Raw genomic sequence first — 20,349 nt, 5'->3', positions numbered from 1 at the left:
TGAAGGGTGACTTGGTCATCTTTCCAAGCAAACAATACTTGCACACGTCATCGTCCCTAAGGTCGAATGACTCCAACACTCCATCCTTTTGGAGTTGGGCTATGCGTTTCTTGTTGACATGTCCAAGACGACAATGCCACAAGCATTCTTTGTCCAAACTATTGGAAGAGTCGATACGCAATACACCATTTCCTAAGTTGTCTACAACCATCATAGTTTCATATAATCCATTACAAGGCAATGCTTCAAAATAGAAAACACCATTAAGATAAGCATTAATAGAACCCTTTTCATTATCAAATGAAAATATAAATCCTTGTCTATACAAACCATGAAAATAAATGAGGTTTATTTCCATTTCTGGCGAATAACAATAGTTATTCAAATCTAGTCCTAATCCACTACTAATCACTAAAGAGTAAATTCCAATCTTGGTGACAGGAGACGCTCTTCTGTTCCCCATGATCAAGTTTATCTTCCCATGCTCCACATCCCCATTTCTTCTTAGGGTCTGCAAATTAGAACAAATGTGAAAACCACATACTGTATCAAGTACCCAAGAAATAGCATCTGATGAATCATTTGATTGAATAGTGTAAATACTTCCGTAGGACGACTTGATCTTTCCATCCTTGATATCTTGCAGATATTTTAGGCAGCTTCGTTTCCAATGCCCTTTGTCATGGCAGTGATAGCACTCTAAATCCTTTGGGTTTGAGGTGGGTACAGCGGGACCAACCTTGGTTCCACTAGAAGAGGTGCCATCGTGGGACTTTCCCTTATGGTGGCTCTTTGAGGGAGCCTTCCTATTCTTACCCTTTCCTTGCCCAATAGCCAAGACTGGGGCAGGAGTAGGAGTTTGTGCAACGAACTTGTCCTTGAGGTTGCTCTCAGCAGTCCTCAACAAGCCTTGAAGCTTGCTCAACGTGACCTCCTCTTTGTTCATATGGTAGGTGTAACATCCCAAGTTCAGGAGTGTAAGTTCAGGGTTCAAAGTGAAAATGTGAATGGTCAACTCGGCGAGTCCATGGGTGGACTCGGTGAGTAGGGTCGCGATTCTGGTCGCGTGTTAAGTGTCCAACTCGGCGAGTCGGTGGCTAGACTCGGCGAGTTGGTGCTGTGTGGAGAAAACCCTAATCCCAGGGATTGAGCCCTATATAAAGAACATAATATCCTCTCCCCAGCCTCTTTGCTCCCCCTTGAAGTCCAGAAACCCTAATTTTTCGTGTGTGAGAGAATTAGAGAGCATTTGGGTCTTGAAGGAGTGTTGGTTGAAGAAATCTTTGAAGATTAAGAGGTTTGGAGCAAGGGGCTTTGCAAGGTTTTGGCTTATTCTTCTGTCGGAGTCTTCTTTGGAGGTAAGCATTCGTTGCTTGAGCTGTTATCCTTCTAGATATATCATTTGTGGGATTTTTGGGAATTTATCTAGTGCTATCTTGAGTTTGGAGGTTGGATCTGAGGTTGCTACCTCAGATCTAGAGTAGTGATGATCCAAAAGAGCATAAAGTCCCTGTTCAAGAGCTGTTGATGAAGCCTTTTAGTCCCAAACCTTAGCCAAGAGTGTATTATGCTTAGATCTCCTTGGATTCATGTAAAGTTTGTTACTTTACGTGATGAATGGCTTGTATAAGAATAGATCTATGGATTTGAGACCCTGCATGGCTTGGAAAGCCTCTGTATGAGCTAAGAACTAGTGGTCAGGGCCGGCTCAACGAGTTTGGGGGCTCTAAGCGAACCAAAAATTTGGGGCCCTTTGACATTTACTATACTTAATGTTATAAACCCTCATCCTTTATCCGGGATTGGGACCGGCAATAATAAACTAAAAAGTTTACAAATGGCGGAGTTAAATTTTTTTTTATGTATATGTTTTTTCTGAATATATTTTATGACGTAAAGTTAATTTTTCTAGCTTTTTTAGATGCAAATTATTTAATAAAATTTTCATAATCAATTTCTTTTACTAACTGTTTTTCAATTGATAAAATTGCTAATCCATTTAATCTTTCTTGTGACATTGTAGATCTTAAATAATTTTTTAATAGTTTTAATTTAGAAAAACTTCTTTCTGTAGAGGCAACAGTTACAGGAATAGTTAACATAATCCTATAGGTAACATATGCATTTGGAAAAGAACTAAACTTTTTAATGTAATTAAGTATATTAATAATTGTATCATGTTCTAAATATACAATATGTCTTAAAAGTTTTAGTTCATGAAACAAATCTAGACCATTAATATCTAAGCTATCATCATGCTTTAAAGTTTTTTCAAGATTTAAACAATGTTTTTTTAAAGTATTTTCATCAAATGATTTTAATTTTTCTATACTAAATAGAAAACCAAAAATATTTTTGAACTCGTTAAATTGCTCAAATCTACTTTTAAGTGAAGTAATGGCTTTATCTACTATATATAAAAAGTAATCAGTTTTAAATAACTGAATAGGAGTTTTAATAGTTTCATTAGCAACATTTTCATCATATCGTCTATTTCTTTGAATGATACGTTTTTCACGAAATTCTGGTTTTACATTCATTTCTAAAGCCAATTCTTTTGCATAATCTAAAGCTTTTTCAAATCCGTTTTCTTTATATTCTTCAAAGAAACACAAAAGTTCATTTAGTTGATCTATAGCATCATCGATACACATATCATTTGATTGCAAGCTTTTACTAACAGTGTTAATAGCAAACAAAACATCATACCAAATAATCATTCCTAATAAAAATTCATAGTTTTCAAGTTCATATGTAGCTAAACATTTAGCCTCGCTTTTAATTTTTGGATCTCCACAATTTTTAGATAATTGTAAAAGTGCTTTTCTTAATTGTGGTGCTTGAAATCTAATTGCTTTTACACTTTCTACCCTACGTTCCCAACGAGTTTGCGATAATGATTTAAGTGTTAGGTTTGATATATTATCTTGTAATATTTTCTACCTTTGAGTTGATGAAGCAAATATCGAATATATACGTTGTATAACTCCAAAAAATTCACTAGCTTTTTCACACGAATTAGCCATATCACAAATTACTAAATTTAAACTATGACAACCACAAGGAGTGTAGAATGCTCTAGGGTTAATATCTAACAATCGTTTCTGTACACCTTGATGTTTTCCTTTCATATTTGAACCATTGTCGTAACCTTGACCCCTAACATCATTTATATCTAGTCCTATATTTTTAATTTCATCAACTATAGTATCATAGAAGCCTTTACCGGTTGTATTATCTATAACTAAAAATCCTAGAAAGTACTCCTTAACTTCTATTGGAGTTGTTGAAAGATCTAAACATCGTAAGATAATTGACATTTGTTCCTTATGACTTGTATCAGGAGTACAATCAAGTATTATTGAAAAGTATTTAGCCTCTTTTACCTTTTTAATAATTTTATTTTTAACTTCTTCTCCTAATAAACTAATAAGTTCATTTTGCATATTATGTCCAAGATAATGATTATGAATTTCTTTGTCATTAATTCTCCTAATATGTTCTTGCATAATAAGATCAAATTCAGCAATCATTTCAATTATAGTTAAAAAATTACCATTATTTTCTTCATAAATTTTTTCATTTGTTCCACGAAATACTAAATTACTTTTTCCTAAAGTTTTTACTACAGCAATGATTCTTATTAACACATTTTTCCAATGTTCTTTTTCTTTATTTATTTGTTCTTGGATTTGCTTGTCAATTATTTTATTATTTGTTAATCTAGTTTGTAAGTCAATCCATGACCTCATATTAAGAATGTGTCCGTTACTTGCTTCATGTCTTTTTAGTATACTAGAAATATTATTCCAATCATTGTTACCCTTATGTGCTAATGAACATGTAGATGTATTCACATTAAATAATTTACAACAAAAACAAAAAACTTTATCTACATCTATGGAATAAATCAACCATGTTCGTTCGTATTTTTCTCCATTTGGTATTTTTTGCATATAAAGAGATGTACTAAAGCTTCTTAAATGTTGATCTTTTGGAAATTTAAAATCATAAATTTTAATATGACCTTTTTCTACAATTAAATCTCTTAAATTAGTACTAATATTATTCCATCTACTTGGATCATATATGTTTAAAGGCGTGTTATTATTTTCACTATTAGTTTGTTCGTTATCAATTTCAATATTGGTTTGTTCGTTATCAATTTCAATATTGGGTTGTTCGTTATCGTTTTCACTATTAGTTTGTTCGTTATTAATTTCAATATTGGGTTGTTCGTTATCATTTTCACTATTAGTTTGTTCGTTATTAATTTCAATATTAGCTTGTTCATTATTATTTTCACTATTAGTTTGTGCTTTATCAATTTCAATATTACTTTGTTCAATATTATTATCAACATTAGCTTGTTCTGGTTCATTATCAATATTAATTTGTTCTTGTTCATTATCAACATTTTTGTTTGTAGTTAAATATTTTAAAAACGAACCTTTTTGTTTATCTATAAAAGCTTCTTCTTGCATTTTCCGTTTCCTTTTTGAAGCACCTGATTCGTATTTTCTCTTTGACATGTTTATTAATTATTTGATTAATAATAACTATAAGTATAGAAGATATGGATTAGGATTATACCGCCCTTAAAATAATGGAAAACTCAAAAACAATGGAATCTGCCAATCTGGAATGATGAACAATGGAATCTACCAATCTGAAATAAAAAATCAGAAAATTGAAAAGATTAACAAATTTGATCATTCATGCCATTTGGAAAAAGCCAAAAATAATTAGAATACAAATTACATAACTTAATAATAAAACTTTGTTTTTAATTAGAAGACATTATATAACTACATGTCAAAAAAGAATCTCATTAAAAACAAAATAAATTATGATGTCAAACCACATAATTCAAATCAAATATCGTATATTTGATCAAAAAAGCTTGTTCTATCATTCTATATTATGGGTATATTCCATCAAAATTCAGTTTTGGGCCAATCAATCAAACCAAGAGCCAAAAAGCATCAACCTTTTTGAGTAATGATTCACCAAACAAAACAAATTGAAGCAGTGGTATAATCACATAATGGGAGAGTCAAATATCTATTATGGTGTCTTCTATTGTTTTCTAGGGAAATCAAAATCCATAAATGTCTTACACATCAATCTATCAATGTGATCCTTAAAACAACTCACATAAAAGGAATTAAAGAATCTAAATAATCCCGGAAAGTATTAAATTGAATTAAAAGAAAATATCATCATATTATAAAGCCATGACCATAAAAGTGGAAGCATATATGTTTGACATTAATGGATGAAGGTGTAGTGCAAAAAAATGTTTACAACTAACGATGACAATATGAAATCCAGCGGCCTTTCCAGTGGCAATGTTTACAACTTTAAGAACGAATTTTGCTTACAGTTTTGTTAGGGTCAATATTGGCATTTGGCAATAGGAAAATCAAAAATCAAAAGGGAAAATACAACACATTACCGTTTCAATTCGATGCAGAATCCGATCAACGATGGAGAATCCGAACGGCACGTGATTTCGAGATTGTATTAGTTGAATCGTTTCTCAAATCATTCAATCGATAGGCTGTGGAACAGTGGATGAGTGGAAGAATGAAGAATCGATTGACGATTGTCGATTGGAGAAGAAGGCTAGAATCGAGTCTGATAATGGAGAAAAGAAGGGAAGTTGAATCGTTTCTCAAAATCGCAGCGTGATTAGTTGTACTCGCAGGCGTGATTTTTTTTTTGTTGAGGAATGTCGCTGTATTGGATTCGGATGGACTGTTAATAGAGAATTGGAATTGAAAATGGGGCCCCTTACAATTTGGGGCCCTAAGCCCTACCTTTACAAACACAACCTTAAGGCCGGCCCTGCTAGTGGTACTCGGCGAGTCACATGGGTGTACTCGACGAGTTGCATGAAGATGGGCAGCTACTCGACGAGTTGGAAGAACAACTCGGTGAGTTGGTTGAAGATAGCCTTGGACTCGACGAGTCTGGTCGTGAGGTCCTAACCTTTTCAAGTTAAGCTGTGAATCGGTGAGTCAAGGGATGACTCAGTGAGTTGAGTACGGTTAGACTCAGAGTTGTGGGACTCGGCGAGTCTTGGTGCGACTCGGCGAGTTGAGTCGTGTTATGGGAGTTTTAGAGCATGGGGACTCGACAAGTCAACGAGTTGACTCGGCGAGTAGAGTCAGTCAGGAGGGTTGACTTTGACTGAGGACTTTGACTTTGACCAAGAGTTGACAAGTTGACTTCCGGGGGTATTTTGGTAATTATGGGTATCTATTGAGTTCAGTCTTTTGGTATTGATCAGTGGTGGAGTTCGTGTCGGAGGTTGGAGCATCGTGATCTTATCCTTTTCAGTCAGCAGTTGCGAGGTGAGTTATCCTCACTATATCAACAGGGTCTAAGGCACCAAGGTCGGCCCTTTATCATATTGTAATCCAGGTGTTGTTGTTATGTTATTGCTTTGCTATGTTTACATCCTGGTAGTTAGGATGGTATATGCTAGTGACCGGTTAGGTCGGTATCCTGGTTAGGATGATGTTATGCTATGTGATCTGCTAGATCGGTTTGGTTGGATGCGTATTGTTATATGATTGTATATTTATGTGCACATGGTTGTTGGGTTGGATTTGGGTTGAGGCGGGTCCTACCTTGTGCTGTAGGCCAACATACCCAGGGCGGATCGGTTATCCCGCAGGCCCAGCGAGCGGTCCGAATAGGATGTAGGCCCCACGAGGGCGGACCAGACGTGCCGAGGCTCGGAGAGTGGACCAGGCCGATTGAAGGCCCGGTGCGGGCGGACCAGTCATATTGTAGACTCAGAGAGTGGACCAGGTGGATTGAAGGCCCGTTGCGGGCGGACCAATCACACTATAGACGCGATGAATATGGCTAGACTTGGAGGGTGGACCAGGTGGACTGTAGGCCAGTGCGGCGGACCAGTCACATAGTAGACCCGAAGTGCATGGCTGTTCTGTATCGATTATATGATATGGTTATGTTTGTATGGCGTTGGTATTTTGGGGGTATCTCACTAAGCTTTCGGGCTTACAGTTGTGGTTTAAATGTTCCAGGTACTTCAGGAGACCGTGGCAAGGCAAAGGCATGATCGTACCGCTCCTCGAGTTTTTATGTGTTTATGATGTGGTTTCTCAAAAATACTCTGATAATAAATGTATTGAAAACCTTTTTGTAATAACTTTATGAAATTTGGTGTTTTTGAAAAGTTTAAATTGGTTGGAATTTTTAGAATGTTACAGTAGGTCATGCGAAACTGGTTAAAGAAGGGCGGCAGTGAATGAAGAATGATGTCAATTGTCAGCTCTTCATTGAAGTTAACATTTAACTTCAGCAGGCGGTCAACATATCTTTGCATCTTCAGCAGATGAGTAGTGACAGACTCTCCGTCTCTCATCTTGGTCGTGATTATCGAAGTGATGATATCGTACCTCTCCTGCCTGGCACTTTGGTGGTACCTTTCAAGCAAATCCTGACGCATTTCGTAGGGATAGAAGTCCTTGTAGAATTTTTGGAGTTCAACAGTCATGGTCGCTAGCATGATGCAATGGACTTTCGTGGCATCACGCACATGGGCCTCAAAGGCAGCGATCTCCTCGGGAGTAGCAGCGTCAATGTTCAGCTCTTTCAGCTCCTTGGCGAGGACATACTCCTTGTCCTCGTAACGGGTGGCCATCCTTATGTTGCGGATCCAATCGTTAAAATTGTTTCCGTCAAAGATCACCCTCCCACACAAATTCATGAGTGAGAATGAGGCAGAGGTGTTTGAGCCTAAAGCGTTTTTGTTTAAATTTGACATCTGAAAAGGAAAAGAGACAAAGTTGATTAGATAAGAATCCCCAATTAAACACCCAAATGAGAAATTAGGGCTAGGATCCAACAACATTATTTGAAATTTAGAAGAGGGGTGTCGTAATCTAAACAACAAATAATTTGAAGGTAAGTGAATGACGATTCACTAATTTCCACCATGAAAAGCAAAACAAAAGATAGGTTTTAAATGTATTGAAACTCCTAGATCTTTTGAGATTCATTGAGCTTTTCAATTGCATGTTTAAATCTCGATATGCCCCTCAAGTTTGTGACTGGGATACCGAGGATCACAAATAGGGTGTGAATAACCATGTAAATATACATGGTGCCCCCAATGTTACAGTCAACTAATCAATGTGTCGGTTAACCACACACGCTCCATTAATCTATGAAAAACATCGAGTCACCCTTTTCCACCTTTTCTTAGGGCCAAATTAGTGTGTTGGTTAACCACACACGCTACACTAACGTCTTAACAAGGGTACAAAGTGTAATTTCATGGAATAGCATCAAATTCACATTTTGCCTAAAGTAACTGAGATTGGGAATTTTATAAAAACATTTAGTTACTTTATTAATCATTATACTTTTAATGAGGAATGAGTTGCCCTATCCTACCCATACGGATAACGACCCTCCATCAATCAAGGAAGCGGTGGGTGATAGTGGACATCCATTAAACGACCATTTTATAGGCCATAACCTTATACCCGCCTTATAGATCGGTAACACTAGCATTTATGTCATACATATATAATAATTATTCTTATAATATTATAATAGTATATGGTGAATTTTAAAATTGTAAAATTCTAGGGTTTGGAATTTAATTATTTCAAAATCAAACTTTTAATCCAAAAAATCAAATTCCAAAACTTGATGGCAAGTTTTGAAACATTTCAAAACTATCTAGATCAAAATTCAAATAAACAGTTAAACAATTAATTTTGATGGTTATCTAATTTTTTGACCTAATCCATTTTCATGCAAGATAGTATCAAATAATTCAAAAAATTATTATTTATAAAATAAGATAATAATTATCTAATTAAATGACAAAATCTTTTATTTTGACAAGGATAATGATAAGGAATCAATAAAATTCGTATTTTATCAATTAGAAATAGTTATGGTAATTATCCTAAGTCAAAAACCGCAAAAATCCTAAAAATCCGTATGGCTGACAGCCCGACTCGCCGATCCCCTAGCAGGACTCGCCGAATTCATCCTACTCGTCGAGTGCCTCATTGGGCTCGACGAGTATATCAAGCAGATAGCACAAAAATCGATTTTTTAGCAATCAACAAATACACCATGCATCAAATACAATAGAAACCAAGCAAGGCTCTAATACCACTGATGGGTTTTGAGCAAAAGAACATCCTATGTGCACATGCAAAACCCTAAAGCTTTGGATCTAGGTTTCTCTATTGTACATGCAAATTTTCCAAAGCTTATAAACCCTAATCTAGCATACTTTGAAAAACGAGATCTATAACAAAACAAGTTTAGATGATACCTTTCAATAGTTGCAAGAATCTTCAATCTTCAAGAAGCTTAGTGTCACAAGTGTAACACCTCTAATGGCTTACAAACACCATAAGCAAGAAGATGATCTAGAAGAGAAGGAGAGAGGCACAATTTCGACTATAGTAACTCTAGGGTTTCTTGGTGTAGTCGAAACTGAAGCCCTGGGGTCCCTTAAATAGCTGAGCTACTAGGGTTTCAGTCAAAACCCTAATTGGATGACTTAGGCCCTAAGTGTAGTTATTTCAAACATATGTAATAGTGTAGGTCAATTGTACTTCTTTTTAAAATAATAAAGAGAAATTTGAGCATACTGTGTATATTTACATAATTGACACTCAAAAATAAAGTATCAAACAATCTCGATTTGGATGAACCAAGTGGTAGAGATTGTAACAAGGTGTCCAAAAATATAAAGAACACTAAAATTCGAGTTACAATGAAGAAGTTATGACCAATCGAAGATCCGCGACAAAACCGGCAAAACACTATTCAGTGTAAAAATTAAATTTTCAATAAAAGGCTTTTTAGCCTTAACAATCTAAATGAAAGTTGTAGCTTATGTTAAACCGATAACTTTCATAAAAAGAACGCCAAAATCTGACTTCGTATGAGAAAATTATGATTTTTCTAAGTTTCAGTATAGCAGTGTACAGCTAAAAACTCGAAATAAAGATCGAGTGATTTTTAGTCGACACAACCTAAACAAGAACTGAAGGTCTCGTCAATATTAGTACACTGGTAAAAAGACAGACAAAAACTGACGTCGGGTGAAGAAGTTATGAAGTTTTAATGGATTTTCCTGTCCCGGTCTGTTAAAAATAATAATATTAAAAATAAAGTCAAAATTAGCCGACGAAGTCTAAACTAAAGTCGTAGAGTATAATTTTACCTACGTGTGCATATAAAGAACGTCAAAAACGGAGTTCGTATGCAAAAGTTATGAATTTTATAAGTTTTTTGCTCAAAAACCGAGAAAAATCGCATGGTCATCCTTCTGCCACGTCACTATCGCATGCAAGCCTCCACGTGTCACCTTCTGATAGGACCGAAGTTCGCCGTTTCACCATCTGATTGGACCGCAGCCGAGGTTCAGTAAGCAACCGACACCTTCGCATTAGACACCCCCTCGGACCCTCGTGGCACCTCCCCATTGGACCGAAGTTCGGCCCACTCAGAAACCAACACGTCTGAAGCCTCGCCCCGTGTACCCTTCACATGACCGACGCGTGTGTTGCTGACTCACCTTCGGACCGCACCCTCGCACCCTTATATAAAGAGTGCGAGACTTCTCGGATTTTTACACTATTTCACCCCACTTTTCACCCCTTTTCACATCTTTTACTCCCACAAACTTATATACAACCCCTAAAGCCCCATTATCTTATCTCAAGCTCTAAGCAAGCCTCGAAGCCCCGAGATTCCCGAGAAAAACAACCTCTCTCCAGTCGAAACTCTGCCCAATTAAAGCCGGTTTTTTCATCAAATAAACTCCTTTCCAGGAAACGAAACGTTGTCCAAATCACCACTCATCAAGTGAGTTCATACCCCCATATTTTCATTATTTCTACTGTTTTAAGGGGGGAAATACAAGTATAACACAAGAACTTTGTGTTACAAATAAATGATTTCAAATCACGATAAAACGATTTTAAAGCATCAAAAATACTTTAAATATTGAATTCTTTTATAAACTTATATTTTTTCCAAAAATTCATATTTGTGTATATATATATATATATATATATATATATATATATATATATATATATATATATAAGATTTAAAAGGCTTAGGACTAATAACTCATTCTAGGTCCTTTTCCTTGTTTGGATGTGGACTTATGGTACCGATTATTTGTCCGAATGTCGTTTAAATTTTACTTATATAAAAAATTGTATATGTATATAAATATAAAAGTTATTTAATCAGTTTAATTACCCTTTGTAACATGTTGAGCAAAGGATTACATGCAAAAACAGTTAAATACAATTTCATAAAGTACATATAAATTATAATAGGTATAATTTATGATACATAGAACAACAATTCATGATTCAAGTATACTAGAATACAGAGTTTTACAAGAAACAAGAGTTTTGATTCAAAACAAATCAAGGGTTTACAAATGTCAAATACATGTTCGGAATACTAATTCAAGAACATACTGTCGATCATTTATTTTAGAATGATTCGGTTTTCATGACTAATATACATGTAACGTTTATACGCTTTTTATGAGACATTCAATTCAGGTTGTTTAATCCATTTAGACAACCGAGGTAAAGTCCTGACATTATAACTAGAGTCTCCAGTTAGGAGATCGAAACAAGTTGTGTGTAGATCTATATCGGGATTGACAACCCCGCACTCAGGCTGCTAGCTACAGTCAGGCATACACGCCAATGAGTGGCAATTGTTATCAACAGTTTAAACGCCCACAAAGCGTGTGTTTCAGGCGATCATGTCTTAGTATGGTTATAATAACTCATTAAAAAGATATTAACAAAACTTTATTGTATAAACAACTAAACGTAAGTACATCTTCAAAGTACCAGATTACAAAGTACAAAGTACAATGGTATATTACAGTTTTCAATAACAGCTGGTGAAGCCAGACACACTCTCAATTACAAGTTTTACAAATACTGAACATTGGTTTACAAATAGAACAGTTTTATGGGAATAAAACTACTTTTCATATACAATAGAAAATATGGGATTTTCTGGAATAGTTTTCATATTCAAGATACAAAGACACCATTTCAAACATAAAGACTTATGTACTCACTCAACTTATTACTGATACTCTCTTTTCAAATTAATTGTATTCTCAGGGAAATAATAACAGGTACTCCCCGAGCTTTTTGAGAAGATGGAGCTATTATGAGTCATATCTTCTTCTTTTGTATAACTATTTTGGTTTCAATATACAATGATTGAGCACATGTAAATACTTATACTTTTAAATACAATGGTTGTTTGTATTTTGATTACTATGATGCATGTGTTGTGATACTACAAATGAAGTCCTCCACCCCCGGACATTTCTGTCGTCTGGTTTGGGGGTGTGACACTAAGCAACTTAAGAACCTTCTGGAATAAGGCCCCCTTGGATGAAATTAGAGTGGGCTTCCACTCCAAATTTCTTCCCCCTTATGCCCATGATGATTCACAGCCCAAAGTCAATTATCTTATAATTAACAGTTCCAGTCTCCTTTATTTAATTAATCTCTTTTAGCCACATAATTAATTCTTAACTAATTCTTGACCAATATTAATTAAACTTTATGATTTCTCTTTTAATATATTATTCATATAATATATCAATAAACCATAATAACCCCTCTCTCTATAAATCATCCTGTCCAGTTGCTTTGGTGAAGGCAACCTAAAAGGACCATGTACAACCGGGTCAAATACATACCAAATATAGTTATGGGCTTAGACACTAATCCAACAGGGTATGCTTTATGGAACTCACTAAGCGTTAGCTTACAGTTTGTGGATTTGTTTCAGGTACATCTGAGCCCAAGGGCAAGGGCAAGGCTTGATGGCCCGGCGTGCACTCTCTCTTAGGCGTTTTATGGGACACTCTGATGTTTTCAAATAAAAGTTGTAATTGATATGATTTTTGAAAACAATTATTCATGGATTTTTTGATTTATGGAAATGTGTTTGGTTAATAAAAAATGAAAATTTTCTTTTGAAAATTTGTTCGTTACATGGGCCTTTGTGGAGCTTTTGGTTTTGGGCCTTTTTGGTTATTGTATTTAGGCCTCAGTTTTGGTTCAAGTTGGGTCAGGGGTAAAATGGTCATTTTACCCCAAGTATGGATTATGGACCATAGATGGTAACCCAATTGCTAATTGCGTGTTATTTTGTTCTAATAGCTCGGGGAGGCGTCAGAGTAGCAGTTAGGGATTTCTTTCAGTGAGCTTCAACATTCGAGGTGAGTCTCCTCACTGTTCTAGGGTCGAAGGCACCGATGCCAACCCATTTGATTTATGTATTATAGGAAGACCCGGAGATATTTGAATTTTGTATGAAAGACCAGGAGGCGGCTCCTGGAAAACCGTTGCAAGACCAGAGTCTGAACTCTGGTAGTTAATTAGTTAAGTAGTGTAGATTGTATGTTAGTTGTCTTTGTGATGTTTGCATGGCAGACCGGGAGGTATGGTTGTTCACTATTTGGATAAAACTGAATTATCCAATTGGACAATCTGGATCGGACCATTTGGATTTGGATTGGATTTCACCAAAACCGAATTATGATTCTGGATTTCGGATCGGTTTTAGTTTTTAAAAAATAACCAAATAGTCCAAAATAACCAAATAAAAATTTATTATTTATTTACTTTTAATATATCTATAATTATTTATTAATTTTATAAATTTTTTTTCCAAAAAAGCTCAAAAAGGTTTCACTTAATAAAAAAATTAATATGCATTTTCTCTCAAAGGTGTTTTATCTATTAAATATTTAATTATAATATATCATCTTAATAATTGTTTATAAATTATAAATTATAACTAAATAAATTTGTTTTTGCTTCTTCTATAAAAATTGGATAATATTATAATTATATATTGTTTTAAAATGTTATGCTTTTTGAAAACCGAATAATAAAAACCGATTCAACTGAATTGTAATTGGATTGGATCGGATTGGATTTGAATTTAGTTTGGACAATTCGGATTCATATTTTGAAAACCGAAATCAATTTGGATTTACTTAATTGGATCGGATCGAACCGATCCATCCAAATAAACACCCCTACCAGGATGTGACTCTTGGCACTTGTCTATAAGACCCAGGGGTTTTGGCCCCCGGCCTTGCAATACGACTCGTGGCATAATGGGAAGACTATGGTTGGCACATAACACTTTTTATTGATTACTGAATATGAATGATATGCATGACTCGTATGATATGTATGATATGTAGTATTTGGGGAACTTATTAAGCTTTGTGCTTGCAGTTTATGGTTTATGGTTTCAGGTACTTCCGATTCGAAAGGGAAGGACCTGACTTGATCGCAACGCATACACTCGTGTTTTCCGCAATACGTGATTTTGAGAATGAACTCTGATAATTGTTTTATTTTGAAATGCTTTTAAATGTTTGAATAAAAGTTATGTGAGTGTCTTGATTATAATAAAAATGAAATTTTTACCCTATGGTTTTCGAGATGTTACAATGATGCTCTATTCCACTTCCAAGTGCTCCATATACCCTTTTAGAAGGTTCGTTTTTTTGTCACTTGATTCGTTCATTTGTGAGATAATTTGTTTCTTTGTCACATGCTCCATGAACACCAAGTGTTCCATTAAAATCAAATGCTCCATGTGAATGCTTCAAATCTTCAAGTCACATTTAACACGATGTATACACTTTTTCCGGATCAAGTTTATTGTATATAATGTTGTAATATTTTATTTAACGCTCGTTATTTTTATTACAAACATATTTAGTCAAGATAGTGGTATAATTTTTTATTTAACGCGAGCTATTTTTATTACACTATGCTTTGAATGAAATATTAAGTATTAACATACTTATAGTCAAGATAAAGACGAATAATGAAAACAAAAAAAAAAAAGTTAAAAAGACGTTTGGGCAACAAAGTGGACTATGAGGTAGCTTTGCCGATTGGATTAAAATGACAATTGACAATATTAAAATTCACATAAAAAAGAGATTAATTAGAAGGTATAGCATAAATGGTGGGATGTGGGGCCTTAATTGGTTTGTAATTTACACCCACCCCACATACTTAAATAATGGTGTGTTGTGTTGAGGTTTCCTACCAATTAGCATTTGTCCAAATCAATATTCCCACCTTTGCCTTTGCCCTTTGCCTTTGCTTCTTTCTAATTATAAAGTTCCACTCTACCGACCTAAATGTGGGGGAATGGTGTGCCTACAATCACTACCAATTTTATTAGTTCAAAACATACATTTTTCTGTATGTAAGTCAAACATATGTTAAGTAATTTATTTTGTTAGCTTCTATATATATATATATATATATATATATATATATATATATATATATATATATATATATATATATATATATATATATATATATAGAGGAATGAGTTCAATGGAAAACAAATAACTAGGGCAACATCTACCGGAACCAATAATCAAATTACACGTGTCCATTTCTTTCTTCACAAGTAATGTATTGTAGAAGTTATCGTGGAAGTGATGTGTTGTCATGTTTTCATTGGTTCAAATATGTGTTGCCCTAATCATTCATTTTCCATATAACTCTCTCTCTCTCTCTCTCTCTCTCTCTCTCTCTCTCTATATATATATATATATATATATATATATATATATATATATATATATATGTTTCTTAATATGTGTAACAATATTTTAATTTGTTGTTAGCATATATATATATATATATATATATATATATATATATATATATATATATATATATATATATATATATATATATATATATAAAAAAGACATGTTCGTTAGAACTTTTGAGAGGTTTAAGTTTTTAGGTTTAGTGAAAAATCAGAAAAAATAAAACTATTTGACAGTAAGATTTTTTAGCTTTTATTTTAAATAAAAATCTCTTAACCCAAAAATTACTTTTAATTTTTCGTTGGAAGCTTTTAGTTTTTTGGTTTTAATATAATTTTATACATTTAAAATAACAACTATTTTTGTTGAACAATGAGGACCTCATCCACAGAATATCAAATATAACATATATCAAACATGGTAATGTAACAGATAGAAAAGGAGAGTACGCCTAACCAGAATCAAATTATAGCATGACTAAATCAAAACTCATAAAACAAGCGCAAGGATTAAAAGTAACATTATTATATGAAAAGCTCTCATCAACTATAGAACAAGCCTATATATAAAATATTAGAACTATAGAACAAGCCCTATATATAAAATATTAGTAATAGTACAAGCACACATTACCTCAAATATCTTGGCAAGGCTATAAAAGGAGGAGATGAACTCACTAATGCAAGACAATATATCTATTCTAACTCATCCCATATAGTAATATATTAAGATCTAATTATTTTAACTTAGACATCAAAGAGTATTACCAAAGACGCATCATGGTAATACTCTTAATCTTTCTTGTCTTCTCTTTTACAAGAAATCAATCAACTCTCCCCCAACTCATCATTATACCTATCCCGGTAGGCAGCATGTAACATCACCAATTTTCTACACAAATAAATTTATAGTTTCTTTGTTTTTAATTTTCAGTTAGCGGTTAGTTTTGCCAAACAAACTAAAGTTAAATATTGTTACTTGTATATACATATATAAATATGTGAAGTTTTAGTAAAAACTTGAAATGTTGTTAGATACTTCGTACTAGAAAAACATTTTATTACATAAATAAATAAAATTGTTAGATACGTTTGTATGTAGTCATCTTGGACTCATTAATTGCTAGCACTGTTGGCTCGATCATATACAAAACAATGTAGTTTCAATTACAATTGTTTGTCAACGATGCATTTATAATAAAAGAAAAAACAACAAGGGGTTTATTTGTTAGTAAACGGTGTCTATCAGGCACCTTTCTTGAAATGGTAAATGTGACATTATTTTTGTTATTTCACTCTTTGTTCTTCCTTGACTTGAAATATCTTCACATATTTTATTAAAAGTATACAATAATATTAGATCTTAATCCAAAATAAAGGTCGAAGAAAAATGTAGTATCTTGATCTCATCACACGAAAGTCGAGCTAGATTAGTCCATGGAGTATCTTGTGTAAAATATTCCACCCACTGAAAAAGCCATACGGAGGAAATTTTACTCCATAGTTTAATATTAGTTCCCTTTGTAATTATTAAAATTTACAAGTTATTATAAGAAATCGTTTTGTAACAAAAATTCATATCCCATTCTACAACAGATAAACGACATATTTGGTACATAGCTTTTGAAAGTTTTTTTTTTAAGTTCGAAAGAACAAAAATCATTTTAATTAATTTTATGCATTTAAAAGCTTACAAATACCCTTGTCAAATCATAATAATAAACTTGTAAGGTGTTGTGTTCCTCTTAAACATGACAAAACATGATAGTTTAATCATAAAAATTGTATAAATAAAAGCTCCAACTTCCAGCTACTAACTAGTTTTGTTAAACATGCCCAAAATTTCTTATTTCGATGTAGGATACTCTTTGAATTAATATTCTATTTTAGCATGTGTTCCTTTTAAGCCTAGTTTGTTATACATGACAAAACATGATAGTTTAATATATGTTTGATATATATATTGAGTAAAGATTGTGAGTGATATTAACAAAACAAAAGTTATAACTTTTTTTACTAATAAAAAGGTAAAACAAACCAAATTTGCATCCTAAAAAATTATAACTTTGGTCGTACTATCGTAGGATGTTGTAAAAGGGCTACTTTTAATGACTTTAATGGTTAGGCCCATCTCTAACCTAACAAACGTAATATTTGGAGCTATCAAAAGAACCAAAAATCATGTGAATATGAAGATTCACGTGATAATCACGACGTTGATTGCATTAAAACACACTTTATCAAAGCCAAAATTTTAGGGTTTGTAATTTTCATTGAATAATATAGAATTCTTATTGATTTATCATAATGAACAATACGAATACCTAAACGTATAAAAGAGGTACATCATTAGAAAACAATACTAAACTTAAAGAAGACATAATAAACACGACAGAGAAATTAGATAGCGAATTGTTTGATTAGGCTTAAGTTGATCAACCTCCATCAATTACTTACTTCACTTTGCATCGGGATAATTTATTAAAAAATCCGTCTGTAATAGTTTTCCAACCATCCATATTAGACATATTGCATCCAATCGGAAAAAGTAGATGCGTAGAAGGAAAATTAGCCGATTCGCACCCAATAATATTCGGCATCTCGTTAATTCCTCCAAAGAAACATTAATACTCATGATATTACTTTTTGCTAAATTGATTTTTTGAGCCTTGAAGCAAGAAAGAGACATGAAACTGAATGAAGTTTCTTGAGACCAATCGCCTAGAATTACAGCATCGCCAGCAAAGAAAAAATGGAAAATAATCTAGTTTGAGTCTCGTATTAGATCCCCTTTATTAATATTTTACATGATTACTTCCTCGTAATCTATGTGTAGCCATTTACAAGCAAGAATGAAAAAAAAAAAAAAAAAAAAAAAAGAGAGAGCAACAAATGGTCACCTTGTCTGACTCCTTGTTTAATAGAGAACTCAGTAGTAAGAGACCCGTGATCAAAACATAAACCATGCTGCCATGGAATAAGTAAAACCTGCATTGAAGCACCTCTCCCATTTATCTACAAACGCCATGAATCTCATCACGACATCAAGGTAAGTCCAATCAAGAGAGTCAAAGGCTTTATTAATGTTTATTTTGTAGATTCTTAGTTTTTTATGAGAAACCTTACACAAATCAACAATAACATTCACTATCAAAGAGTCATCCATGATCAAACTGTTGGTGTTAGTCCAAACCAGATCAAAGCCACATGTTCATTCAGTGGCATTTTAGTCTTTTGTTAGGAGTATGACCAAGTAAATAGTCATGTTGGTATTAGAGTTTTTAGTGGGTAAAAGTTGCAGTCTTTTTAGGATAAGAAGTTGGAATTTATGTTATTTAAATAGTTGTAGTCATTGTTTTTAGAAGAGAAGATTAATAGAAGAAGTTTCCTTTTGAAAGTAATATTGCTAGTGTCAGTACAAATTGTTGTTTTGATAGGTGTTCAGGGCGTGTGATTCCGGGTCCGGAGAAGCTGATTTCCAACACTTGGTATTAGAGCTAACCATGGTGGTTCTCAATTTTGTTGTGACGTTAACGGCTGATAGGGGTATTGAAAGATGAAGGTGTCCGGTCCTGGAGATGGTAACAGACGACTGTTGAGGAAGAAAACAAGCAAGCAGGTCGAGAGGGAGAAAGCAAGCAGCAAGAGCGATCAATTTTTGATCGAGGTAGAATGAAAAGAAGCAAAACCCAAGCAAGCAAGAGAGAAATCAGAAAATTGCAGTGAAGACCGACATGTTGAATAAAATGATCGGAGATTCAAATTAAGACCGGAGATCGAAGACCGAATGAGGCAAACGAGACCGGTGGTTTGCTAATAGGCTCCCAAAAATGAAATAGACAAAGAGAAAAATATAAGGGTGACAAATCGGGTGGTCGTGTCGTGTTTTTGTTTGATGACGTGTTTTTTTAACTAACATGCAAACGAACCGATTAAAAATGACAAACACGACAAAAATATATACCAATTAGTTTATTTAATTAATATTTAATCATACATAAGCATGAAAAACACGACAAATAAATGTTCAATCGTGTCAGTTTCTTGAAAAAATTTAAACACAAGCATAACACGATACGAAATCATGTTTTTTACACCTAAAACAAAACGAATTCAGATTTAAATTTCATATCAATTTCGTTTCATATCGTTTATCATGTCGTATTAACAATTTTCCCCTTAAAAAGAAATAATCTCCAAACAATTCACTTGATCCCCTAATGGTATGGGCCATGGGGTTCCCCAGGTGGCCGGACAGAATAGAGTGATAGAAACTAATCCTTAGGAGACCAAGACTAATCAGGACTTTGAAATGCGTTAAAAATAAGCTCAAGCTTGGCCCATTAAAACAAAGGAATCATTTACATGGACCACCCATTCCCATCTTGAGTTTCTCAAATCTCCAACATTGGAACAATTTTATGCATACACTGACTGAATGACTTATTGACATAACCTTTCCAAATTAAAAAAAAATCCGTTTGTAAATTTGTGTAAAAGAATTAATTACTATGCAGTTTTTAACTTTTTACTAGTTATGATGTTTAAAATGAAGGGTGATCTAGTTTTGTAGGGTTAATACAATAAACATGTAACAATTTTTTTTATATAAAATACTGTTCTAAAAACGATATCAAACTAATTTTTTTTATTTTCACAAAACACTTTTTA

The 20,349-nt window shown here is 33.6% G+C and overlaps 1 long non-coding RNA gene across 1 annotated transcript; it reads left to right on the top strand.

Moving 5' to 3' along the window:
• Positions 1-17,993: 17,993 nt before the first annotated feature.
• On the top strand, positions 17,994-19,689 carry LOC145099931 (uncharacterized). The gene is made up of 2 exons (XR_013704702.1): positions 17,994-18,727; positions 19,116-19,689. It is a non-coding gene; the product is annotated as an uncharacterized LOC145099931 (long non-coding RNA).
• The last annotated feature ends 660 nt before the right edge of the window (positions 19,690-20,349 follow it).

The sequence above is a fragment of the Lactuca serriola genome, chromosome 4 (assembly GCF_051521515.1).
Source record: "Lactuca serriola cultivar US96UC23 chromosome 4, Lser_US96UC23_V15, whole genome shotgun sequence".
In the NCBI taxonomy this organism is placed as follows: domain Eukaryota; kingdom Viridiplantae; phylum Streptophyta; class Magnoliopsida; order Asterales; family Asteraceae; genus Lactuca; species Lactuca serriola.
The sequence above is the reverse complement of the archived record's forward strand: the minus strand, read 5'-3'. Positions and strand labels throughout refer to the sequence as shown.